This window comes from Pan troglodytes, chromosome 23 (assembly GCF_028858775.2).
Source record: "Pan troglodytes isolate AG18354 chromosome 23, NHGRI_mPanTro3-v2.0_pri, whole genome shotgun sequence".
Taxonomy (NCBI): Eukaryota; Metazoa; Chordata; class Mammalia; order Primates; family Hominidae; genus Pan; species Pan troglodytes.
In genome coordinates this window covers 49,632,827-49,660,695 of record NC_086016.1, presented here as the reverse complement: position 1 = coordinate 49,660,695, position 27,869 = coordinate 49,632,827, and the positions used below count along the sequence as shown (strand labels likewise).

General features: G+C 43.0%; 1 long non-coding RNA gene across 3 annotated transcripts in view; it reads right to left on the bottom strand.

Annotated features, from left to right (window-relative positions):
* The window catches only part of LOC134809706 (uncharacterized), a 391,571-nt gene extending 363,959 nt beyond the window's left edge, over positions 1-27,612 (bottom strand). For 2 of the 3 annotated variants that reach the window (XR_010156074.1, XR_010156072.1), the window contains exons 1-2: positions 26,913-27,612; positions 23,438-23,610 (exon numbers count right to left, since the gene is read on the bottom strand). This is a non-coding gene — a long non-coding RNA (uncharacterized LOC134809706). The remainder of the gene's footprint in view (positions 1-23,437; positions 23,611-26,912) is intronic. The other variant, XR_010156073.1, reaches the window with a different exon arrangement.
* Positions 27,613-27,869: the final 257 nt, after the last annotated feature.

The following is a 27,869-nucleotide window of genomic DNA, read 5'->3' as shown; positions in this document are numbered from 1 at the left end:
TCCCTAGCAACTCCAGGAGAAAGATGCAGATTCTGTGATGGAGAGAGCAGCATGCTCATAGTGCGATATGGGCAGAGTCAAGAGAGTAGATGTAGCGGACAAGGAGTCTGAGATGGACCTGGCCATGCACAAAGGGGCAAAGGCATTCCTGGTGGAGGGAGCAACTTGCACAAAGGCTTGGAGGTGTGGGGTAGTGCCCATGAAGCCTGATCACAACTCTTGGCTCCAGACGTTCACCTCCAGATCTAGGCTCTGTGCAAGGGCCAAGCCCTCCCTGAGCCATCACACACTGCAGGAGGACCACCCAGCTCTGGGCCGGCTGGCCTGGCTCAGACCCACCACCAGCTGCATCTCCTCTATCCCTGAGGCTTCATTTTCTCCCCTGTAAAATGGGAATCATTTTATCTACTGGAAAAATTAAGGAGTAGAAATAATGCCCATTAAGAACCTATCAGTGGCTACAACCAGCAATGCAGCAATATTGTTTTTCACCCAACCAGGAGAGGAAAAAACAATTGAGGCATAGACTAATCTTCAGAAAGCCGAGAGAGGAACATAGGTGCAAATCTGTTAATATTATGATGATGATGATCACCCTCCATATCATCATCTTCTCTATCAAATATCAGTTCATACATTATAATAATATGTATTATCCCTAGTAGAGCTGAGAGGAAATTATAGTAGGATTCCTGAGGATAAATTAGTTTTCTTTCCAGAACACTGTGCTTAACTTAGAAGTCATTATGCATCTACTGGTAGAAGCATTCCTTAAATATAACCCAGTAAATATATGTGATGTTCTCCATGGCTATTAATAGCCTAACTCTATTTATTAAAGGAAAAAATGAAACAACAAGAAAGAAAAGGTAAATCCAGACTAGCAGAGGGTTGACGCACTCAGGCAGAAGCCTGTTTATAAAAGTCAGTGAAGCCCCACTTTGGAGTATACCCACTAAGGGTCAGGTGCCTCCTGCTGATCCTAGACCCGGCCTCGGCCCAGGGTGGGGTGAGTAGTAAACCACTAATAGCGGTCAGATAAAACCTCTGCTGGAAGAAAATTCCCTGCCACTCCTCTCCGCACAGGGCCTGGCACAGAGACAATATTCAATGCATGCACATTAAGTTAACAAACATTTCTGGGAAGTGTCTCCTGTCCTCACTCTGCCTCTGGCTGGCAGATAATCCTATGCAACTCCACAGCACACAGGGGTAACCCAGGGACCCATGACAGCAGAGGGGGGCAGCAAAGGGGCGAATATTCTTTCCCAAGAGGGGTCTGAGCAAACTTCTCTTCCAAGTTAAAGGGAAGGGAAGGCCCCCCTCTGCCGGTTGGGATCCCCATGCTCCAGCATTTTTCACCACCTTTCTCTTCCCAGGATGGGCCCCTGCATGCCTTCGCCCTGTCCTACAATAACTTGGCACGCCTTCTCCCCATGCTTCTGGACCAATACAGAAACCTTCTGAGGTGGAACCTTCCAGTGGGCAAACTCGGGGCACTGGGCGGGTAGAAGGAGTGTGGAGCCCACGGTTTCCCAGGAGCCCAGCAAAGCACTCGATCCTTCTGAAGCCCAGTTTCCTGAGCCCAATGCCTCTTTCTGGGAACAAAAGGCAATACTGTCCACCTGGTATCTGTAAAAGCCAGACACAATGGCAGCAGCCCTGCCCCAGCTCAGTTACTCCTTTGTGGCTGACACGCCCATACCTGAGTCCCCTACACTGTGGAAGTGGGGGGTGGAACTGGAGACCCCGAATCCCACTCTTGAATCACATTCAGGACTCCCCAGCAAGGATGGCTGCATCAATCCACCGCTGAGTTGAGCTGAGGAGACCAAACTCCTGCCACGGGTGCATCAGCCGTGTGTTTGGCCACCTTCACGATTCTCTGAAGGGATGTTCTCCACATGGGTCTCCCAAGTGAGTAAGCAAGGGTCAGCCAGTTGCTCACCCATCTCAGAGTCGTGGCTACACATTCTGTCCTCAATTTCAGGATGTTCACGAAGAGAGGCCAGAGCAAAGGGTCCAGCACGCACAAAAAATTACACTCAGCTCTAGCACAAGCTGAGAATAAGCATTCATGAGTGTTTTCCACAGGGCACCTTTCCAGCCATTCTGGGCATTTCTGTGCTGTGTGCATCAGCTAACGATTCCCTTCAGCTGATGATAGTGATGATAGTGAGGGTGGTGATGATCATGATGTTGGTGATGATGATGGTGATCATGATGGTGGTGATGATAGTGATTATAATGATGATGGTGATGGTGGTGATGGAGATGATGATGGTGATAGTGATGATTGTGATGATGGTGACAATGACGGTGATGATGATTGGTGATGTTGGTGATGATGGTGACAATGATGGTGATGATGATGGTGATGGTGGTGATGATGGCGACAATGATGGTGGTGATGATGATGATGGTGATAGTGATGATAGCGTTGATGGTGATGATGATTTTGGTGATGATGATGGTGATGGTGATGGTGGTGATGATCATGGTGGTGATGATGGTGGTGGCGGTGATGATGGTGGTGATGATGATGGTGATGGTGATCATGGTGGTGATGATGGTGGTGATGGTGATGATGGTGATGATGATGGTGTTGGTGATGTTGGTGATGATAGCTAACATCAGTGAGTTTTTATTATGTGCCAGGGAGTCTGCTAAGAGCTCTACTTTCAGTATCTTATTAAAGTACATAAATTTGATTTTCACTTGTTTAAAGGGTTTTTCTTCAAAAAAATTATGCTGAAAAAGTATGAATACGCTTTCCTGACAATTTAAAATATTCTTTGAAAAGCAGAAATCACCTTAGACCCATCAGAGATTTGTCCCAATTCCCTGGGTATTTTGAATAATTGTGTTAGGATATTAGAAGCAGTACTGTCACTGTCCCTCTCTCTCCTCTGTGTGTGTGTGTGTGTGTGTGTGTGTGTGTGTGTGTGTTGTGCAGGTTCTCTAGTGTGTATGCCAACTCTCCTGCACACCTGCACTCTGGTCCACATGCCTGTGCCCCTTGCAGGTGTGTAGCACCAAGTCCAGATCTGCCTGAAAGCCTTCCCTCCATTCCCTTTTCTTTTCCTCTGCTTAGTTGGGAAGGAGGAATGGCAGGCCTCTGTTTGTTCCAGAAGAGACAATTTGAAGCAACGCTGGCAGAACAAAACCCTGGCCTAATACCTTTCCAAAAAGCATATTGCTTTTTGTAGCTGCAGCAGCTGAGAGTCCAACAGCTATTCCCCAGACAACCCAGCATAGAGGATGGCTATTTTTAGACTGTATCACACCTAAGAATCTGTGCAGAAAAGATACTGTGCCAAGCAGACATGCTATCCCTTCCTCCAACAACCACTTAGCCTGATGCAGAAGGAGCAGGCTGCCTGCATTTTTTCTTAATGTATCAGATTCCAGCAACAATATGCCATTCTCTTTGAATTCTTTTCAAGTGTCTGGTATATGTTCGTACCTCTTGATAGCTATTATTACAGTGCCGAAGTCAGTCCAATGCCAAATGACAGAATGAAAACTGAAAACATATAACCATCACGTGTACTTAACTTTGTGGGCAGAATATCACTACATCTGGATGTCTGAGCACATTTTGATGTTTGACTGCATTTTCAGTTTTCACTGAGATGTTTGGCATCAAGTGGGATATTCACACCCAAAATAACATTAACATGGGGATGTGCAAAATCTCTTTACATTATAAAGTAAAAAGCGCTGGCACTTTTCAAATCTTGGAACCAATACAATTTGTCCAGGGATAGGATGCACTTGCTGGCAACTGTTCATTTTTTGTTAACTTTATTACCTTCATCACCATCACCATCATCACCATCACCATCAACACTATCATCACCATCACCACCATCATCACCATTACCCTCACCACCATCACCACCACCATCATCATTGCTATCATCATCATTACCACCAGCCATGATCACCATTAACCCCAACATCATCACCACCACCATCACCATCATCACCATCAACATTATCACCATCATCACCATCATCATTGCTATAATCACCATCATCACCATCATTGCCATCATCATTCCACTATCACCATCACTTTCATCAACACCATCACCACCATCATCATCATTACCACTATCACCATCACCATCATCATTATCACTAACACCATCATCATCATCACCATCTCCACCACCATCATCATCATCACTACCATCCTTATCACCATCATTATCATCCTCCTCACCATTAATGACTATCACTGTGACGATCACCACCATCATTATAATATCATCATTGCTATCTGTAGTCAGTAAATGGATACCCAGTTCTGTGCTCAGTATGTTCCACAAATTATCTCTAATCCTGACAGCAACCTTGCATCATAAGCACTAGATCCTTTTTATGTATTTATTTTTTCAAAGAAGGCTTACAGAAGTTGCAGTGACTTTTTTTGAAACTAAGTAGCTGTAAGTGGTCGGACTGAACCCAGTTTTGTGAAAGTCCATAGCCCTTTCCATCACACCAGCTTATTCCCTAATGTGCTTAACTACCTCAAAATCATGGACTGGACAACGATGAGGCATCTCAGTAGCCAGCTCACTGCTCTCTTGAATGGCTGAGGGAGTTGCTCCTGCATCAAGTTCTTCTCCCAGCCTTGTCTCCCCTTCACAACATAGCCTCCTGTGAGTGTCCCTGCAAAGCCAAGCCTTGTCTGGGAGTTGTCTCCTGGCTGTGGACTCTGTGGACAGCCTCAGGCCAAGACCTCCCAGCTTCCTGCATTGGCATCTGGCTCTTATAGGCGCTTAGCAAGTATTTATTGGCATATGAGTGTATTGACCTAATCTCAGTATGGAGCATACTTTGTATGAGGAAATAGCTGCCTCTGTGCCAAGGAGGCCATGTCTGAAGTCACGCTCCACCACCACTGTCCAGGCGGCCTCAGAGCCCTTGACATCTGCAAGTCCAATTAGACCCCTCCCATCCCTCACCAAACCCTACTGGTATTACCACTAAAGTATTTATCAAACTCACACTCTTCTTTTCCAGGTTGCCTTGACATCACTTTTTCAGAATACATACACCAACCTGTAAATATGTGCCTTACCTAGTCTTCTCCATCTATGGAAATGGTCTCACTTTGGACTCAACTTTTCACAGGAAACAAACACATGAAATCTTGCAACTGCCCTTGACTTCTACCTCCACTTTTTTTTTTTTTTTTTTTTTTTGAGATGGATCTTGCTATGTTTGCCAGGCTGAGGTGCACACTGGAGTGCAGTGGCACCATCACTGCAGCCTCAACCTCCCAGGCTCAAGTGATCCTCCCACCTCAGCCTCCCAAGTGGCTGGGACTACAGGCACACACCACCACACTCAGCCATCTAAAAAAAATATTTTGTAGAGACAGGGTCTCTCTATGTTGTCCAGGCTGGTCTCAAACTCCTGGGCTCAAGAGATCCTCTCACCCCAGCCTCCCAAAGTGCTGGGATCACAGGCATAAGCCACCGTGCCCCATGGCGCTTCCACTCTTTCCCCAAGCCCTGTACACAAGAACCATCAGACCCTATTAGCTTCAGCATCACCAAAGAGCCTGACCTACCACTTCTCATACCCTCACTCCACTGAGGCATCCAGGCACCTCTCTGTCCCTTGGCCCGCTGCAGTAGACTCCTGACCAGCCTCTTGTAGTGCCCCCCAACATCTCTGCCATCTGTCCTCCACCTGGCTTGTAATTCTCCTGCTTAAAAGCTGCACATGCATATTCCATTTCACATCATTTCAGTCGCAAAACAGCAAGCATAGCCTCCAAGGCCCTCGGTGGTCCAGCCCTTCCCATCTTCTTCATGCTCTTTTTGGCCATCCCCACTTCCTTCCTTCAGTAAATTACTCCAGCATGCAACCATTCTTTCCCTGCTTGGAGCTTCACTGCTGCAGTCATGACAGCATGGAACTCTTCCACGTCCTGCCTTGCCTGGCTGGCTCCCCATTGTCCCTGGGTCTCAGTTTGAAAATGGCTTTCCTGCCCTGGGCATCCCAACCCACCAAGCTGAAATCAGGTTCCTTTCTCATCAGTGGTCACAATATGCATCAGAATGTGTAAATGTGTATCTACTTGTCTTTTCACTTTTCTGTCTCCTCCCATCTCCGCCTGGACTGGAAGCTCCCTGGGGCACAGGCCTGGCCTTGCTCCTCGCAGAGTTCCCAGCCCTGATGGCAACACCTGGCACCCAGTAAGACTCAGTGCCCATGTGCTGGTTGGATGGATCAGTGACACAAGGAAACAGTCCCTGCCCTGCCGTCCTTCCAGGCCTCTCTGAGGTTCATGTCAGGGATGTTTGTCAAATTAAGGCAATGTGTGGTTCTAAACCAGTGAGGAGCCAAACTACAGAACTAGCACCCACGTGAGGACAGATCTGTCCTGCTGGCTGGAAGGAAAGGAACCTAAATTACACCACAGGCTACGATCAGTCCCCATGATTCATGCCTTTACTAGCATCTGAGATGGTATTTATTTGTACCAATGCATAGATGAGACACTGAGGCTCAGGCAACAATTTCCCTGGGGTACAATCCAGCAGGAAAGTGAAGGACCAGGACTCACAGTTGGTTGAGCCTGGAGTCCGGGCTGCCCTCCTCCCTTGGTGTACATCTTTTCCTTTCCAAACTGTCTCCATGATAGATGATAGATACATAGAGATGATAGGCAGATGATAAATATATAGATAATTGATAGATAGACAATAGAGATGATAGGTAGGTAGATGATAGAAAAATCATAGAGATGACAGGTCAATAGATGGTAGATAGGTAGGTGGGTAGATAGATGATAGAAAGATAGATGATAGGTAGATAGATGATAGAGACGATAGGTAGATGATAGAAATGATAGGTAGATAGGTGATAGGTACATAGATACATAACAGAAAGAGATGACAGGTAGATGGATAACAGTTAGATGATAGATAAATGATAGATAGAGATGATAGGCAGATAGATGATAGATCGATCAATAGATAGATAGATTAGGTGATAGACTGGATAGATGATAGATAGATAGATAGATTAGATGATAGATTAGATAGATGATAGATAGATAGATAGATAGACAGACAGATACATAGATAGATACATAGACAGATGCATAGATACACAGATAGAGATAGATAGACAGAACAACCCATACATCCATATGCCAATAGCCAGGCCAGCCAGTTCTTGGCCCTGTGCCCTTTGACCACCCTACCACCCTGTTCTTGCCCTGGCCTCCTGGAATCCATTTCCCCATCTGCACATTTCTCACCCAGCTCACTCTGGCTCCTGCCCTGTTGCTCCACAGAACTCACTGTCGCCATGGTCCCTGTGGACGCAGAGTTGCAAATCCTAGGGTTCTTTTCAAGCACTCACACGTGTGGCCTATGGGGGTGAGTCCACAGGGACAGCCCCTCCCACTGACCCCACCCCACCTTCTCCTCCTTCCCCAGCTGCTCTGCACCCGCCTCCTGTCCAGTGCTGGACTTCAGCAGTACCCCTTTAAGATGCCCAGTAAGTCTTTTTCCAATTTCTCATGAAAGATCCTGGAAAGATGTGAAAATGTGAAAACCTGTATCACCACTGAAAAACAAAATTGACAATCTGGCAAGCAAAGAAGGACTTTAGACAAAGTTGCACAGAAAAACAGTTATGGGATGTTTGTAGAAACAGAAGGAACCTCCTCACATGGTGTGAGTTGGGGGGGCGCATTAGCAACAGCTCACACTGAACCACCTGTGTAGGCCACACGGGGAAATTTATTTTTCCCAACACCTCTATCCATCAAGCACTGTTATTATTTCCATTTTATAGAGGAGGAGACTGAGGCTCAGAGAGGTTAGATGCATGGCCCTAGATCACATAGCATGCAAGGGCTGGGGCAGGGCTTGCTTGGAGAGCCTGTGTCTTAACTCTTGAAGCACCTGCCGTCTGGGCCACGAATGGCCGGGTGGAGAGGGGAGGTCTGATCCCTCCACCAGCTTTGAGTCTTCACCTCAGGTGACCCTGATGCAGAAATGCAGCATTTCCACCATCACAAAGCCATACCCCTCTGCTATGCTTATCATCCACCTTCTGGGACAGCCAGACATGGGCCTCCTACCCCCAGCACAGAAGTGTGTTTCCTTCATCGCCAGGAAAAGGTTCCCAGGCAGAGGTGGGGGAGGCACAGCTGGTAAGGGCTGAGGAACTCAGGAGACAAGGCTCCGTGCGGGGCAGAATCTGGATGGGCCTCTCCCCTGCAGAAGGCAGCCTCTTGCCTTCCTTTTCTTTCCTATCTTTTCTGTTTTTTTTTTCTTTTCTAAAGTAAACACTATTTAATATCATGTTTAGATTTTACCTATACATATCTTACTGTGCATCTCCAAAAGAAAGGTCCTTTTAAAAGCATATCCAAAATATCATCCATATACAATAAATGCTTACATGTTACCAACTAACTACATTGTAATTTTGCTAGTTCACATCTGAATCCAAGTAAGACCCATATTTTGAAACTGGTCGATATGTCTCCAAAAGCCTTTGTTTTTTCAGTCCTGAAGCCTGGTACTCACGCCTTTTCTTCCCTTTGTGCTATATGGATCAACAAAGCAGGGTTGTTTTTCCTGTAGAGCCCCCTGTAGTCTGCATTTTGTGTTTCAACGTCCCAGGGCTCCTGTAAACTGGGAGTTACATTTGGGGGCTTGATCAGATTCAGGCTCTGGGTTTTGGCCAGAGGACTTCCTGTGCTGTGCTGTGCCTCCATGGGGGATTTGCGATGTCTGCTGAGCTTCTGTTCTTGTAATCTCAGCAGTCACTGAGGAGTATCACGAGTCATTAATACAGTAAGGGTGGAAAAGGATGACACTCTGATTCCAACATGAATTCTTCATGTGGCAGCTGGACTATGTAAAAAGATACCTCCCATTTCAATTATCTGCTTAGCTAGAAATAAAGTTCTTATATGTAAAGCAGGGAGAAATACTTATTTCTTTCCAAGTTTTTACAATAATGAGTAGTTTCCCTGACATACTCCGATAGTGACCAGTTTTTTACTTTTCATTTTAATAAACTCAAGGATTAAATCATATTTAATGTGTTGTATCCATTCAAGGCAATCGGGTTAATGATGCTAACATTGGCCTATCTTTGGTTGAGAGAATCTCTTCAAGTCTGGCTGAGTTCTTTTTTTTTTATTATTCATTCTTTTTTATTTCTTTTTCTTAGGTTTTTAAAAGTTGTAGTAAAATACACATGATGTAAAAATTGACCATGGTAATCATTTACAATTCAGTGGCACTAAGCAAATGCACTCTGCCATGTGTCTATCACCATTATCTAATTCCAGCATTTTTCATCACTCCAAACAAAAATGTATATGCACCTGTTCCTAGCAGCATTGTTCCCAATAGCCAAAAGCTGGAAACAGCCCAAGTGTCCATCAAGGGATGGATGGAGAAATAAAATGTGGCATATCCCTGCTTTAAGAAGAATGAAGTTCTGACACCTGCTACAACATGGAAGAACCTTGCAAACATGCTAAGAGAAACAACCAGACATACAAGGCCATGTGTTTTCAGAAACTTTTTGGCATGGTCCCAAGAGCTACGGCAGCTTCCTTACTTTCTGGTACGAGATCTTTGGGTCTCATGTTGTACATTTTCTAATGCATACCCAGAACTAACCATTTCTCCAAGAAGCCCTGGTTGCTTTCAGTGGTAAATTGGATTTAGCGATCACAGCCTGGGGATCAGGGTTGTTCCTTCATACTGAGTTGTCATTTGCCTCCTTGCTTTTGAAGAAACTTTTTTTTTTTCTTACCCTTGTTGCTGTTACATCATCAATCCCCTATACATCATATTAAATATCCTATGTCCTGTGGCCCACACAACTACTCATTTACTTTACCCCTTCTCTCTCACACACACACATGCGTGTCAAAGTAATAGCATCACCACCTCCACCAACACCCTGATGGCTGAAAAAAGCTTGAGATAACTCATGCAGCTTATTTTGTGTTTCTGGTACATACCCCTAGGAGTGCACTGTCAGATCAGGGTTCCCTAAAATCACTGGACAGAAATAGCTCTCTGTGTGACTTCCTCATCCACTGCATACACAGCTAACTTCATATGTTCATTTTGTTGCTAGGTCTGGGGATGGCTTTGTACATTTATCTTTATTGTAAGTGGGGAGGATTGAGGGCTGTTTTTATTTCTTTTTCATTGGATGATTCATTTATTTGTATTGCCCATTTACTCATTTTCCTGTCGGATTGTTGTATTTGGGGCTGTATCTACAGAAGACATGTTTTAATGTTTTGTGTGGCTGGCACCCTCCATTTGTTCTTTTTCAAGGGTTAGCTGGCGATTTGTAGTTACTCTTCCCACTGTGTTCTTCCTAATGAAATACATAGCCAAGTGATTTAGATCCAGGGAAAATGTATTTGGACTGAGATACTTTAATACTATGGAATAACTTAAGAAGGCTTGGCCAAAGCCTTCCCATCTAAGAACACAGCGTGTCTTTTCCTTTGTTCAAGTTTATTTTACTGTGTTTAAAAGAGTTTTACAGTTTACCGCATATAATTTTGGGACAATTTTTAAAAAGTTTATTCATGGAAAATATGTGTGTGGTGTGTGCATGTGTGGTTTGAGTGTGTGTGTATGTGTTGTTTTGTGCGGGGTGTGTGAGTGTTGTGTATGTGTGTACATGTGATATGAGTCTGTGTGTGTTATAGGGAGTGTGTATATGATGTGAGAGTATGTACATGTACGTGTGTGGTGTGTGTGTAGGTGAGCATGTGTGCGTGCATGTAAGCATGTGTGTGCATATGTACATTGAGAGTGTATGTGTCTGTGGTGTGTGTATGTGTACATGTGTATAAGTGTTGTATGAGTGTGTGGAGGGTGCATTCATGATGTATGTCTGTTGTGCATATAGTGTGAGCAGTTGTGGTGTGAGTATGTGAGCATGTATGTGTCTGTGGTGTGTGTGTATTGTGCATGCATGTATGCCTGGTGTGAGTCTGTGTATGTTGCATGTGTGTTGCATGGGTGTGGTACATGTGCTGTGAATGTGTGTGTGCATGTATGTGAGCATGTGTGTGTGTGCTGTACATGCCTGTATGCATGGTGTGAGTCTGTGTGCAGTGCATGGGTGTGGTATGTGGGTTGTGAATGTCAGTATGTGCAAGTGTGTATGTAAGCATGTGTGTGTATGTATTGTGCATGCCTGTATGCATGGTGTGAGTCTGTCTGTAGTGTGTGGTATGGTATGTGTGGTGTGAATGTGAGTGTGTGCATGTGTGTATGTGAGCATGTGAGGGGTGTTTGTGTGTGTGTGGGCGTGTGTGTGCATGGGACGTGTATAGGGGATGTGTGTATGGACACTGGTGGGCAGCCTCTAAGATGACTCCAGTGATCCCTGCCTCCTTGGAGAATGCCCCTCTTCTGAATGCAGGTTGAACCCCGTGACTTGCTTCTAATGAATAAAATGTAGAAAAAGTTGATGGATATCACTTCCAAGATAAGGTCACAGAAAGATGATGCCTTCTGTCTCGGGCGCTCCATCAGCCTCTCCCCCTCAATTGCTCTAATGGAAGCCAGCTGCCACGCTGTAAGCTGCCCTGGGGAGGGACTGGTCTATGACTCTCCAGCAGGCAGTGAGGACCCAAGGCTGCCAATAACCATGTGAGTGAACTTGGAGGTGGGTCCCACAGCCCCAGGCAAGCCTTGAAGTGCCAGCCCGCCCAGAGCCTGTGAGGGCTCTGCCTTGAGCCAGGGTGCCTGGCTCTGCCATGGCCAAATTCTTGACCCTTAAAACTGTGAGTTAGCAAATGTTTTGCTGTCATAATTTGGTAAGTTTGAAGGTAATTTGTTACAGAGTGATAGATACTCTAACAGGTTTTGGCTTATATCCATGGTAATTATTGATTCTGTCCCTTTGTGTTTGGAACTAGGCTTTTAATTCTGAGATAAGTACAGATTTACATGAAGTTGTAGGAAATAATACACAGTGACCTCGTGTGCCCTTTACCAAGTTCCCCTCCATGGTAACATCTAGCAAAAATATGTATACACTACATACAATGCAACAAGCATATAATAAAATGTAACCATCAGGATACTGATGACAATATATGCAAAATCCAGGCTACTTCCATCACTACAAGGATCCTTCCTGTTGCCTCTTACAGCCACATCCATAATCACTGGCAGCTAGGAGTCTTCTCTCCATTTTTGTAACTGTGTTGATTCAGTGTTATAGAAATTGAATCACACAGTATGTAACCTTTGGGGACTGACGTTTTTCACTTACACAATCCTCTGGAGACTCTACCAGATGGTTGCATAGATCAATAGTTTGTTCTTTTATTGCTGAGTAGTAAGTGTTCCATGGCGTGGTTATGGATGTACCACAGTTATTTAATAATCCACCCACAAAGGCCACGTGGGTTGTTTCCAGCTTTGAACTATGATGAATAAAGCATACCCATTAGTACGACTATTATCGAAAATGCAGAAAATAACAAGTGTTGGCAAGGATGAGGAGAAGTTGGAACCCTTGCACACTGTTGGTAGGAATGCAAAATGCTGCAGCTGCTATGGAAAACAGTATGGCAGTTCCTTAAAAAGTAAATATAGAATTATTACCATATGATCCAGGGATTCCACTTCTGGGCATATACTCCAGAAACTGGGGAAGAGGGGGGACTCAAATAGATATTTGCACAGCCATGTTTATGCCAGCACTACTCCCAATAGCTAAAAAGTGGAAGCAACCCAAATGCCCCTCATTAGATGAGCGGAAAAACAAAATAATATATACAGACAATGGAATACAATTCAGCCTTTGAAAAGGATGGACATTCTGACACATGCTACCACGTGGATGAACCTTGTGAACGTTACGTTAAGTGAAATAAGCCAGTCTCGAAAACACAAACACTACATGATTCCACTTATATGAGGTCCATAGAGTCCAGAAGTCCCCCTTTATCTGCTGTTTTGCTTTCCATGGTTTCAGTTACGAGCAGCCAACCACAGTTCAAAAATACTAAATGAAAAATTCCAGAAACAGGCAACTCATAAGTCACATGTGCCACTCTGAGTAGCATGATGAAATCTCATGTTGTCCCTGCCCAGATGTGAATCATCCCTTTGTCCAGCATATCCATGCTGTATGTGCTACCCACCTGCTAGTCACTTCATATCTGTCTCAGTTATCAGATAGAAGAAACATAGTATATATAGGGTTTGGTATTATCTGTAGTTATAGGCATCTCCCGGGGATCTTGGAATGTATGTCCTTCAGATAAGGGGGGACTACTGTAGTCAAATTTATAGTCAGAAAACAGAATGGTGGTTGCCAGGGGTTGGGGGCAGGGAGGGTTCAAGAGTTGTTGTTTAACAGGTATAGAGTTTCAGTTTTGCAAGATAAAAAGAGTTCTAGAGATTGGTTGTACAACAATGTGAATATACTTAGCACTACTATACACTGGGAAGTGGCTAAGATGGTACATTTTATGTTATATGTATTTTATCACAATTAAAATGAAAATTGGGTAGACTGATTCCTCTCACTTTGTTCTCCTTTTTAAAATTGTTTTAGCAATTTTAGTGCCTTTGCCTTTCCATATACATTTTAGAATAATCTTGTCTATATCTACAAAAAATATTGCTGAGATGGATAGGCATTGCGTTAAACCTATATATCAATTTGAGTAAAATTGGTATCTTTACTACATTCCACTTTTTAAAATTTTCTGCTCTCATCTTTATTATCTCTTTCTGTGTGTGTGTGTTTTTTTTTTTTTTATTTTGCTCTTCTATTTTTCAGTTCTTGAGCTGGGAGCTTAGGTTACTTATCCGAGACTTTTCATCCCTGTTAACATATGCAGTTAGTGTCATACATTTCTCTCTCATAACTGCTTTAGCTGTATCCCAACAATTCTATTTTCATTTTTATTCAGTTCAAAGTATTTTTATTTCCCCCGAGACTTCTTCTTTCACCCATGGATTATTTAGAAGTATGTTGTTTTGTTTCCTAGTGTTTGGAGATTTTTCTGTTATTGTGCTGTTATTCATAACCTAGTTTGATTCCACTGTGATCAAAGAACAAGTGCATGACTTTAATTATTTTTAAAATTGTTGAGATTTGTTTTATGGTGAAGGATACATTCTATCTTGTAACCTGCCTATATTACAACATTTGAAGTGAGTTTCTTATAGACAACATATAATTGGGTCATGCTTTTTAATCCATCCTATCACTTTCTGTATTTTAGTGTATTTAATTTACACATTAATGTAATTATTAATATTTTAGGGCTTAACTCTGCTATTTTAATTCTTTATTTCTTTTTTTTCTTGTTTTCTCTCTCTCTTTCCGGGGTCATTTACATTTTTCTGCCTTCTTACAGATTACTTGAATATTTTTACAATTCCATTTTGATGTATCTGTAGTGTTTAAAATGTGCCTCTCTGTACAGCATTTTTAGTGGTTGATGTAGGTACTATATTATATTTACACAATATCACAGGCTATTGGTGTTATCCTTTTATTAGGTGGAGTGAAATAAAGAACTCTTGCCTATCTTTAAGAACCTTCATTCCCCCAGTTTATATTAGGTTGGTGCAAAATAATTACAGTTTTTGCCATTACTTTCAATAACTGTCATAAATATATCCTCTGCATATATTTAGAACCATATCAAATGATATCATAATTTTTGCTTCAACCATCAAGTGTAATTTATAAGACTCAAGAGGAAAAAGAAACTGCCTACTATATTTATTCATATTTTTATTTACTTTGCTCATCATTTTTTCTTCTTGATGTTGTAAGGTTCCTTTTTATCCCTTCCTTTCTGTTTAGAGAACTCTTTTTAGCTATTTTGTTAGGATAGGTCTGCTGCTGATACATTCTCTCAGTTTTCCTTCATCTGAGAATGTTTTCATTTCTCCTTCCTTCTTGAAAGATATTTTTATGGGTATAGAATTTTGGGATGACAGTTTTTTTGCTCTTAGTAGCTGAAAAATATCATGTCATTTCCTCCTGGCTTCCATGGTTTCTGATGACAAATCCACTGTCATTCGAATTGTTTTTCCCTTCCAGGTTGGGTGTTCTTTTCCCCTGGCTGTTTTCAGAAATGTTTTGTTTTTTGCTTTGCAGAAGTTTAATTATGATGCATGTTGGCATAGATTTATTTAGGTTTATCCTGTTGGAGCATCTTTCAGCTTCTTGAATCTGCAGGTTTATGTATCTTAACAATTTGGGTCATTTTCAGCCATTATTTCTTCATGTACTTTTCAGCCTCTCCCCCTTTCACCTCTCCTGCAGGGACAAAATGACACAAAATTTAGACTTTTCTTATAATCCCAGAAGTCCCTGAGGTGCTGGTTCACTTTTTGTTGTTGCTGTTGTTGTTGTTGTTTTATTATTCTTCTACTTTCTCCATGTTGTTTGGGTTGGATTATTTCCATTGTTCCATCTTCCATTTCACAGTTCTTTCCTGTGTCCATTTCATTCTGCTGTTGAGCTCATTTCACTGTGCTTTTAAAATTTCAATTATATTTTTCAGTTCTAAAATGTCTATTTGAGGCTGGGTGTGGGGGCGCATGCCTGTAAACCCAGCACTTTGGGAGGCTGAGGTGGGTGGACCACTTGAGGTCAGGAGTTCGAGACCAGCCTGGCCAACATGGTGAAACCCCGCCTCTACTAAAAATACAAAAATTAGCCGGGCATGGTGGCGGGTGCCTGTAATCTCAGCTACTCGGGAGGCTGAGGCAGGAGAATCGTTTGAACCCGGGAGGCAGAGGTTGCAGTAAGCCAAGATCATGCCACTGCACTCCAGCCTGGGCAACAGAGGGAGACTCCATCTCAAATAAATAAATAAATAAATAAATAAATAAATAAATAAATAAATAATAAAATGTCTATTCATTTTTTTTTCTTTATATCTCTATTGCCTTGCTGAGGCTTTCTATTTCTTTGCTGAGGCTTTCTTTGTTTTCCTTTAAGTGTGTTCGTAATTGTTTATTGAAGCATTTTCATCACTGCTGTTTTAAAACCTTTGTCAAATAATTCCAACATCTCTGTCAATTTGTATGGCATGCAGTGATTGTCTTTTCATCCATTGTGTGATCCTCTCCATTTTTAGTAGAATAAGTGATTTTCTATTAAATTCTGGACATTTTCGTATTATGTCATGAGATTCTGGGCCTAACTTAAGCCCTCTGTTTTAGCTGTAGGGTAGATTTGCTGGTGATAAATTATTTTCTTTTTCCTAGTGATATCACTCTGGCAGGGGATGGGAAGGAAGGAGACACCATTCTTCCCTTCCGAGTGACACCCAGGTTTTGCACTCACTCACCCTTGATGCCCGCAGTGAGGACGGCTCCTTGTTACTGCTGGGTAGGGATGAGGATTCTGGCTCCCACATGGTCTCTGCTGGCACTGTGGTGGGTGGGGCCCCATCACTGATAGGTGGGGGTGAAAGTCCCTGCTCTTCACTAGGGCTCCCAGTGTAAGGGGGACCTCTTTAATGCTAGGTAAAGGTTATCTTTGCTGATGTACCTGGGGTACAGCCAGATTCTTCTGTGGTATTGCTGGAGTGGAGTGGTTATTTTTTAAAAGGATTCTGTCTTGATGGACTGCCCCTATTCTTGTCCTTTGGCTACAGTGAGCAGGCTTTTGCGGTTGTTTCTTTGTGTGCATCCACTGACATTTCCAGATTGCTTGCTTCTTCAGTTTCAAATCTAGGAACTATGAAGACAAAAGAAAACCCAGGAAACTCACCACCAAGCTGTTTCTTGGGTGCTGAGGTCAGCCTGTTTTTCCCTCTGCACCTTGGGAGTCGTCCTAGGTTTGTTCTATGTATAATGTCCACAGTAGGTAGTTGAAATTAGTAGAAGAAATAGGGAAAATTATCCATCTTCCTGGAAGCAAAAGTTCTTACTGATGTGCAAATTGTTGATTTTATAATATGCCATTTTTAGCAATTCTCTCTCTCTCTCTCTCTTCTGGGGGTGGTAATAGTTTTCCTTTGATTTTGGGGGGGATTTTCAAGCTATGTAATTTTCTCATCTGCAAACAGAGATGGTTTTATTTTTTCCTCTGCTTTTCTAGTGCCTGTGCCTCTGACTCCTTTCTCTTGGCTAATTGCACTGTCTAATATTTTCAACACAATCCTAGATGGCATAAGAGATTCAGGCATTCTTGTTTTCCTCCTGTCTTTAGCCAGAGGACATATTTGTTTGCCACTGAGTAGTATGCTAACTTCTGGATACATCAATTGCTATTTTTATCAAGTGTTTTTAACATGAATATGCTTGATTACGTAAAATGCCTCTTCTATTTTTGAAGTGACCAGATGACATTTCTGCTTAGCTATATTCATTTGATGGATTATATTAATATATTTTCTCATATTGAACCATCTTCCTGTTCCTGGTAAAACAACCACCTGGTCTTGATGCATTATTTTGTTACATGCTGTTTGCTTCTGCTTAATTACATTTTAGCTAAGACCTTTGTGCATCTATGTTCATAAGTGAAGTTAGTTAGTACTTTTGTCTTATAGTAAAAGTTCTGTCATATTATAGAGGTTTTACTTGCTTCATAAAAAGAATTTGGATGTTCTCCATTTTTCCCTATACTCTGAAATTATTTAAGTATCATTGCTATTAATTGATCTAATTAAAACTTGGTATATTTCCTCTGTGGTAATTGGGGTTTGAAAGGAGTTAGTGCTCTTTAACTACCTCCTCTATTTCTTTAATGGTAACTGGCCTGTTTAGATTCTCGCTTTAATGGGGTCAGTTTGGGTACTTTGCAGTTTTCTAGAAAATTATCCTATCTTGGTATTTTACTTTATTTACATACAATTCTACAAAGTAACCTTATGATTAAAAAAAATAAATTCTTCTGGATTTGATGCATTTGTCATTTCTAAGTTTTTTATATTTGTGCCCTCTTTCTCCCAAACCTCACCAGAATTTTTTTTAGATGGCCTCACAGTTTGTCTACGAACAGATTTTGGATGTATTTGCTGGTTCTATTGCATTTGTACCAACTCGTTTGAACTCATTAGTACTTTTGTTACTTCTTTTTGCTGCTTTCTGTTTACTGTCTTGTTTCTTTTCTAGTTTTTTGTGTTGGATATTAATTCATTTATTTTCCTTTTTGCATTTTTAATAATATTAATTTTTATTTGTCTAAAATTATTCTTTTATAACTGATTTAGCCATATTCTATAAATTCTATTTTTATGAAATTCTGTCATTTCATTCTTTATTTTGTCTTTATTTTATTTTGCTGTTCCAAGAGTTGTTTAATAACATGTTTAGTGGGCAAATCTTTTTGTTTTGTTAATGCTACAATTAGCTTCTAGTTCTATTGCTTGTGGTAGGAGAAGGCTGATTGTATTATTTCTATGCTTCGGATTTAATGAGATTCTCTTTGTAGCATAAGATATGGTCAATTTGGGAGATATTTCATGAACTTTTAAAAAGCAGCCGTATTCTCAATTATCAGAGTTCAGAGTTCAATATACTTCTGTAGGATCTGCCTCATTGGCCATGTCACTGAAGTCTTCTATCTTCTTACTAACGGTTTGTCTTGGATAGAGAGTGGTGTGGTGAATTCTCCAGTCCTGAGTATAATTTTATCCATTTCTCCTTGTATCTCCTGCACTTTTTACTCTTTGAAAGTGACTGTATTATTGGGCACATGTATATTAATAACTGTGATACCTTCATGGTGAATTGTAGCTTCAGTGTTATGAAAACACCTCCTTTTAAATCTCTTTTAATGCCGTGAGCTCTAACATCTACTTTGTTAGACAGCATGGCTGTTACACCTGCTTTCTTTTTGTTCACATTTTTCCCGGATATCTTAATTTGTACTTTGTTTTCTAAATTTCTTTATTTTAGGCACGTCTCATGTACATAGCACAGACTTGGATTTCACTTTGTTCATCAATCTGAAAATAATATTTCTCCCCTTTATATTAAGCCCATTTTATGTATTATTTATCACTATAATCAATGTCTTTGTCTTCAGTCTGCCACAGTCATATGACACTTGCACATATATGTCATATCACACATACACAGATATTCACTCACTGCATACAACACTCAACTTGCTTTTTCTATTTGCTTTTTCTCTCATGTCTTTCAGCATCTAGAAGAGCGTGAATTTTTCTTCTAACGGACATCTTTACTCTAGTAATTTTGTATTTTCATCATCCTCTCTTTTCTTAAAGAATGACTCCCAGTTCCCTGCTGTCTTTCTAGTCTCCTTCTCCCAAAAGAACTAATTTGAAGCTACTTCTTTTTTTTTTTTTTTGACGGAGTCTCGCTCTGTCGCCCAGGCTGGAGTGCAGTGGCGCAATCTCGGCTCACTGCAAGTTCCGCCTCCTGGATTCATGCCATTCTCCTGCCTCAGCCTCCCAAGTAGCTGGGACTACAGGCACCCGCTACCATGCCCAGCTAATTTTTTGTATTTTTAGGGGAGACGGAGTTTCACCATGTTAGCCAGGATGACCTCAATCTCCTGACATTGTGATCCGCCCTCTTTCTCAGTTAGTACTTATAATCAGCCAGATTACTCCACTTATTACATATTCCCCTCTTCCTTTCACCCCCAGTTTTGATAATTTTCCAGGTATTACGTTGTTAAAGCATATAGCCATTACATACTGCATGCTTTCCTCAAAGTCACCATTCGGTACTAGTTCTCTGGGTGCTGTTACACCATGCTAAGTAGTTCTCTGGGTGCTGTTACGCCATGCTAAGTAGTTTTCTGCGTGCTAGTACACCATGCTAAGTAGTTCTCTGGGTGCTGTTACACCATGCTAAGTAGTTCTCTGGGTCCTAGTACACCAGCTAACTAGCATCTCTGGGTGCTGGTACCCCACATTAACTAAGAAACAGCTTCATATAACAAAAATGAGGGCAAAGTGGTGGCAGAAATATGGATAGTTAGTGTGAGGTACTAGACATTTCAGGAGGGCTTCATAGGAATAATATTCTCTGAGTTTTTATATGGATGTATGCCTGAAAGTCAGTCTGGCTGGTTGGCTCACATTGTTTTCCTTGAGTATCTTAAATCTGTTTCTCCATTTTTTTTTTTCTGGTATAAAGACTTGCTGTCAAAAAGTCTGATGCAGTCTGATTCTCTTTCCTCTGTAAGATTCTGTATCTTTTTACATGAATGCCCAAATAATTGGATTTCAATCTAAAGCCCAATAATTTACTAGAATATGCTTTTGTATTGACCGTTCAGGTGGAATTTCCCAAATGGAGTATGTTCTTTCCCAATATTTAAGTTTTTACTTTTATTTTTTTTTTCATTTAAAGAAGCTTTGTTTTCTAAGTATTGGCTTTAGTATTCATTCTGTCCCGTGTTTTGGCTTCTGCCTCAGCATCTCCAATTATACATATGTTGAATCTTCTAGTCTTCTATATTATTACTTTCAAATATTTTTAATGTCTTTCTTAATTTTCCTTCTTTTAAAATACTTCCTTTTTTACATTTTATATTTATCTGTTGATATTATATGTGATGGTTATTTACTTTTGTATTTCCTCTGATTTCATCTCTCTTGTTCTAAAATGATGTTTCTTTTATTTCTAGTCATTTACTAAATTCTGTGAGCTCTATTTGTCATCTACTTATCCAGTCATCTTATTTATGTGTTATTTTAATTCTGATAGATGCTATTCTTTCACAAATTCTGTTATTTGTAAAAGAACAACATATTGTTTTTGAAAGATTAAACTTTTTGGTTTATTGTGACCATATCTTTCTGTTGTGCCTTAGTGTCTGTAGGGATATTATTATGCTAATTGTTCCTTTTTTTATACTAACTTTGCATTTAGTCACAAGCTTTTATTGCTAGTTTAAGTGAGATGATTTTCCAGTATTATTAGAAAGAAAGAGTGGGTCAGAGTGCCTCTGTGGCTTCACAGCCCCAGGGCTTCCTCTTCTAAGGTTAACATCCAGTGTCCAAAATCACGGCCTCTTTCTTCCAAAGATCTGCTTTCCCTTCTTCCTTCCCTCACTTTTATCTGGGCCATCTTTCTTCTTCTCCCCTAGAGTCCTGCCTTAATCAGTTGAGTCTGCTACAATAAGACAATACAAACTGGGGAGTTTAAACAGTGGAAATTCACTTCTCACCATTCTGGAGGCTGGAAAGTCCAAAACCAAAGCATCAGCAGGCTTGGCCATCAGGTGAGGGCTCACTTTCTGGCTCACAGATGGCTGCCTTCCTGCTGTGTCCTCACATGAAGGAGAGAGAAAGGGTCTTGTCACCTTTCATAAGGAAACTAATCCCATTATGGGGACCCATCATAGGGACTCTACCCTCAAGACCTCATCTAAATCTGATTACCTCCCAAAGGCCCCTCCTCCAAATACTGTCACCTTGGGAATTAGAGCTTCAGCATATGAATTTTGGGGGAGACACTCACAGTCAGTTCATAGCAATTCCCTTTCCTGCTCAATTTATGTTCCTCTCTGTCTTAGTCAGTTCTGGATGCTACAACAAAATACCATAGACTGGTGGCTTAAACAACAACCATTTATTTCTGACAGTTGTGGAAGCTGGGAAGTCTAAGATTAATGTGCCAGAAGATTCAGTGTCTGAAGAGGGCCCACTTCCTGGCTGATAGATGGCTGTCTTCTTGCTGTGTCTCCACATAGTGGAAAAAGGGCTAGAGAGCTCTCTGGGGTCTATTTTACAAGGGGGCCAAACCCATTCATGACGGCTCCACCCTTATGACTTAATCACCTCCCAACCCCACCACCACCCCATATGATCACTTTGGGGTTATAGTTTCAACACGTGAATTTCAAGGGACACAAACCTTCAGACCAAGCACCCTCCCAACAGTTTCCCTATAGTGCAGTCATCCTTAGCTCTGGGCTAGAGAGGAAAGTCCGCCTTCCTTCATTCATACCTCTGCCCCAGGAGCATGACGTCCAAGGTGCAGGGGAACATGCCACCCAGAGCCACAGCTCCTCTCACAGCCACACTCAAGCTGACCTGGGACTCTAATTCACTGCCAAATAGCCGTACATCACTGCTTCACCACCTAGAAACAATGATCAGATCTAGCTCATGGGGACTAAACTGAATGATGACTTTGAAAATTGTGTAAAGGGTAGTATGCTGCTCTGTCTAAGTCGCTTATCACTGGTGTCAAAGTACAGCTGTGACTTGGATTTTGACCCTTGGGTCCTCTGTAAATTGAGTTTTGCCTAAGATCTACCATCAGAGTATTGCCACACAGGGCAATGCACATCTAAATAAATGGATGGAGAGAGCCAGCCATGCAACCTACTAGACCCATCATCGGTCCACCCTCTTACACAGGCACTCAGCAAGCATCCACGGAGCACTCTGTGTGCACCAGCCTGCAGTGCACCACAGCAGGCTCAATGGGGAAAAAGAGAGGCTTATAATATAACTGTAAATATTAACAAAATACAAAAGTGCCTATAAGACAAATGACTCCAAGGTGGGGAAGGTACTTTCAACGGGGTGCCAGCAAAGTGCTATGGGATCCCACAAAAATAATACATGCCCTTCACACTGAGTGTGGACTATACACCAGGCTTGTGGTCTGTGCTTTTCTTCATTTTCTGGGTGAGTACTGAACTCCAAGTCATACTACTCACTCTGGATGTGAAGAACAAGATGCAGAGAGGCTAAATGACCTTGCATGTGACTGAGCTGGAACTTGAAGTTGGTCTGACGGAGCCCCAAACTCATTCACTCATTCTGTTGCACTTTGACTCCCTGAGCTACAGCTCTCTCTCTCTTTCTCTCTCTCTCTCCCTCCCTCTTGACAATAAAATTCATTTATTTGCATCAATTCCAACAGATATGGAATTAAGCATCTACGCTGTGCCAGGTGCTAGGTTCTGTGAGCTGACATTTATCCCAGGAAAACACATAAAAAAAAGGCAATTTAGCCAGTAAATACATGACATGTTGGAGCGTGATGAGCACGTTAAAGAAACGATAGGCAGGAGCTGGGGCTAGGGGTGTCTGCAGGGAGAGCTCTAATCCATTGAGGTGGCAGATGTGAAGGGCATCAGAGCAGAGGGCCCAATAAGAGTTGCTTGGCATTACAACCTGATCGCATGTCCTACGGCCTTGAGCGAATTCCTTAAAATGTCATTCCTTCAAGCTACCTCATGGCAAAACTTTGAAATTGGCACCAGCAATTTTTTTTATTTATACTTGCATATATGAGTAAGTTAGTGTGTTAATCCAAATCTATAAATGGAGAAAAGTGGTGGATTTAGTGCATGTATTCAGAATGCCGGGCACCGTATCATCTGCATGCATATTAGTCAGGGCTCCCCAGAGAGGCAGCACCAAAGGGATACACGGAGAAAGAGAAGTTAAGGAATTGGCTCACACGATTGTGGAGGCTGGCAAGTGTGAATCTGCAGAGCTGGCCAGCAGGCTGGAAATTCCGGCAGGAGTCGACGCTACAGTCTTAAGTTCAAAGACAGTCTGAAGGCAGAACTCTTTCCTTCTAAGGGACTTCAGTTTTTCTCTCTTGAAGAATTCAACTGATTGAATGAGCCCACCTGTATGACGGAGAGTAATGTGCTTCACTTAAAGTCTCCTGATTTAAATGCTAATCACATCTGAAAATTAACTTTACAGCAGCATCTAGACTGGTGTTTGACCAACCAACTGGGCACCCAAGCCCAGCCAAGGTGACACATAAAATTAATCATCACAGCGTTAAAAAGCGAATGCCAAAGTGACAACAGTGGGATTCTAAGATCAGGATGAATAGGAAGCAGGGGCAACTCGCCTGCTTAACGTTTCACAAAGTCATCTTTCCGCTCATTGCAATGCAAGGTCATTTTCGTGGTGACAAGGCTGACATTTGAAGATGTCAGTGATTTCAACTCTAAGTGACTGTCCCTACCCCAGCCAGACAGAGTTGGGCTGGCCACCTCCCAGGCTCTGCAGCAAGCGTGGGGGGCCTATACTTAGAGGCAGAGGAGCGGGAGGAGGCGATCCTCATCTTAAATGTCACAGTGATTTATAGACTATATTTCCTGAGAAAAGTGCAAAGATTTATTTCCAGGAGACAGGCCGTTTGTAAACATGCAACTCACACGTGCGGCTGTGTGGGTCGTGAGCCCGCAGAGGCCTCCGCCTTTTGCTAGGGAAAGGAATGCCAGTGGGTCCTGGAGGCAAGAGCAAGGGCTCAGACCCAGCAGAGTCCTCAGAATAATGGCTCTTGTGTTCTTCATCTCCCCAGAGGCGCTAGGATTAAATCAACTTGTGGTACTCTACGCCACCTAGCTGGATGAAAAGTGAGGAAATGATGAGCAGGTAAGGTGATGGGCATGTTAATTAGTTTGAGTTAACCTTTCTCCAATGTATACACATATCAAAACATCCCTTTGAGCCTCATAAATATATAAAATTATTTCTGAATTTAAAATACTGCTTTTAAGTTTTTAAAAAGTGAAAGGATGAAAAGAGTAAGTGTTTAACAAGGGAGATGAAAAATGATCAATTTGTATGCTCATAATAATTTAGCTTAAAAATATATAAAGCAGTCACCAACGTTAAGCAAGAAGAAGCTAATACACCTAAAATCAACTAGGGAAATGTTAATATTTCTTTCCCAGTCATTGATAGCTGGACTGGAAATTACCACCATGAAGCCAGGAGTCAGGAAGGGCTAGAGAGAAGGAAAAGATGAGTGGGAAACGGAGGAACAGTCCTACAGAAGCAGAAAGCCATGAAAAGTGTCTTTCTCAGCCCTGGATTTGGCGCAATGAGAAAATTCTCCCCAAATATTTGAGGCCCTCTCATGTCCCGAAAAAGCTTGCTTCCCCAGAGACCTACCATAGATATCAAATCCATATGAGTTCATAACTAAAAATCACACAATTGTAGAAATAAACTAGCCAGCCAGACATAGCAAAACTCAGCCAAAACAGGAAACGAGGAGAAAAGAACAAAGTCAGACTTCAGATATGTGGGCTGTCACGCACAATATGTATAGCAAATATTTCAAAAATACGACGGAATCAAAGACTTGCCTGCAATAAAATGGACAGATTCAAAAAAGAATGAAATGGAACTTCAGTGAATGAAAAATCTAACCAAGGATCTCTTATTAGTCCTACCGATTTGTCTGGAGAAGTTGTGGATTCTTGTATCATCACATCATCTACACCTCATGAAGTAACACGAGAAACTCAGGTGTCAGCCAGGGTCTTTCTGCCTCTCTGAATTTGGGAGACATTGTTCAAACCCCCATCTTCCTGGCTGCCTCTCTGCATTCATGCTCACGGGCATGGTCAGACATTCATGCCCCCAGCTATACCCGAAGGCCAGAGCTCCCACCGGTTTCTCTGCAGACCCACTCACGGCCAAGCAGGCTGGAAATTCAGCAGCCTCACAGACATCGGGCATGATAGAAGGGGTGACTCTGGGGCTTGTGTCACCTTCTGCCACCTCTGGCTCCCCCCCTGCCCCCATGTCTCCTCCTCCCTCCAGAAAGATGGGTGAGTTCCTATGTCATCATCTCACACAACAATCCATGAAGAATTGTGCTCACGCTTGCACCCTTCAGATCCCCACATTCTGCCCCAAGCAGGCTGTCAAGAAATTTCTGAGCAACAACAACGTCACCCCTTCGTCACTTCGCCTGGAAAGAACTCAGGAGACTGTGCAGAAGGAAACTTCTCTACCTCATTTCAACAGATGCCCCAGCAAATCTAGGTGCTTTTCCTGCCGTGCCGTGGTAAAATAGTGCCTGCTATGATGAGAGGGCGTCTCATCATCTGTTTTCCTGTCTGTCTCCCTGCAGGCTGTGGGCTCCGGGGGCCGGCTCTTTGCTGTACTGGCTGCCCCAATCCACAGGATAACAGAGGCGGGTGCAGGAAGCCTGAGGCCTCCTACAAGCAGCTGCAGGTTTTTGCCTCCTGTGAACCCCAGTTCTGATGTCCTCACGTTCCCTCAGCTACCTGCCGACATAACTCTGCTGCCATGGAGCTGTGGTTAATGGCAAAGCTCTGCCTTGGTGCCACAAGGCTCCAGGAGCAGTCGATAATGTACACGTAAAGCAGTTGCTTTTAAAATCTTTTATGTGCCTATCATATTAAAAGCAATCCTTTGGAAATTACCAAGACATGATGCACACCTGCCTGCAATTTTTATAGCTCCTTTTTCCCCCCAAGTGAAGAATGCAAAATACTCAAAACTGAGCTTGTTTCTTTTCTTTCACAAACGGTCCTGTAGGTTCTTCGCCCTCACAATCTCTCCAGCTGGGCCTGATGCCTCCACCTCCAGGATGACTTTGTCAGTTCGGATCCTTACCGTTGCTTTCCTGGGCTCAGACCTCCTGGAAGGTTTTCTTTCTCTGATTTTGCCACTTACCCCAAACTTATTCAGTCTCTCCCTGTCCTTGCCACCAGAAGCATTTTTTTTTTCTGAATTTAAGCCCACTGTGTCATCCCTTGGCTTAAAACCCTGAAATATCCTTAGTCCTCCCAAAGCTGGCCCCAGGCTGCTGCTGCTGCTGCACACCCTCTGTAAGCAAACAAGCAACACTCGCGGTGTCCTCCTTCCAGCTTTGTGCCGTCTAGCGGCACCGGAGACTGGGAGGAAGAAGAACCTACAGGATCCATTCTTAAAGAAACACATCACAACCGCCCACCAGCCTCCGTTTCACTCCCGCGGATGCTGGAAACGTCTGACGCTGGGCCAGCCGCCTCCTTCCGCACCTTCAGTGTGGCCATCCTAGGAGGCTCTGACACTCCACGGACGATGGGTCACTGGGCTCCATCATCGTCATCAAACGCACACACACTCCTCCCAGGCACACGCACACTGACACATGTTCACACACGCTCACCTCACTTTCAGCTGAGGCCGCACTTCACGTTTCCGAGAGAAAGCAGGCGAGGCAGCAGGAGCTCTGAGGGATAACTGGCTCGTCAGCTTGCCTGTGCCCCAGGGCACCTAGAGAGTGGGTACGTGACTTCCGGGGTGTCTGTGAGGGCGTTTCTGGAAGAGCTTAGCGTTTGCCTTGGCGGACTGAACACAGCAGCTGGCCCCTCCCCAAGGTGGGTGGGCCTCGTCCAATCTGTGGAAGCCGGAATAGGACAAAAAGGTGGAGGGCGTTTGGATTCTCTCCGCCTGACCCAAGGCAGACATCCGTTTCCTCTGGCCGTTGGTACTCCTGGTTCTCAGGGATTCAGACTCTGACTGGCGTCCACTCCATTGGATCCCGGCCCTCAGGTCTTGCAACTTGCACTGCCAGCATTCCTGGGTGTCCGGCTTGCGGACAGCAGATCGTGGGACTTCTCAGCCTCCAGAATTGCACGAAGTGTCTCCTTACGAATCTCTTCCTATGTACGTGTATCCTACTGGCTCTGTTTCTCTGCAGAACCCTGACTCATAGAAACCCTCTCATCTCACAGCAGTGCATGTACAAACCCACTCACATCTTCGCCTCCCCTGCCTTCCCTACCGCAAGTTCCCTCCGACCAGAGGCCAATCCCGCTGCGGTGCCCCGGACCCACCCTCTGCACCAGCCTTCCTTCTTGTTTTCTAAAAGCTCGCGTTTTCTGTGGGCTTCCAAGGCTGCTCTTCAGTATCTTTACGTCAGAGCCTCCCAGCTCCTTCCCCTCTCTCAAAAGCGTTTTCACAGGGACTGTAGGCTCCTTCCCTCCCCTTGATAACCAAGTACTATGCCCCAGGTTCTTACCTCACAGCCCAAAGTTGTCCTAAGTCAGGCCCTGACCTGAGTGTCTCCAAATCCAGCAGGCCGTCTGCTCTCCTGTGACATGCAGCATCCCACGGCTTTTCC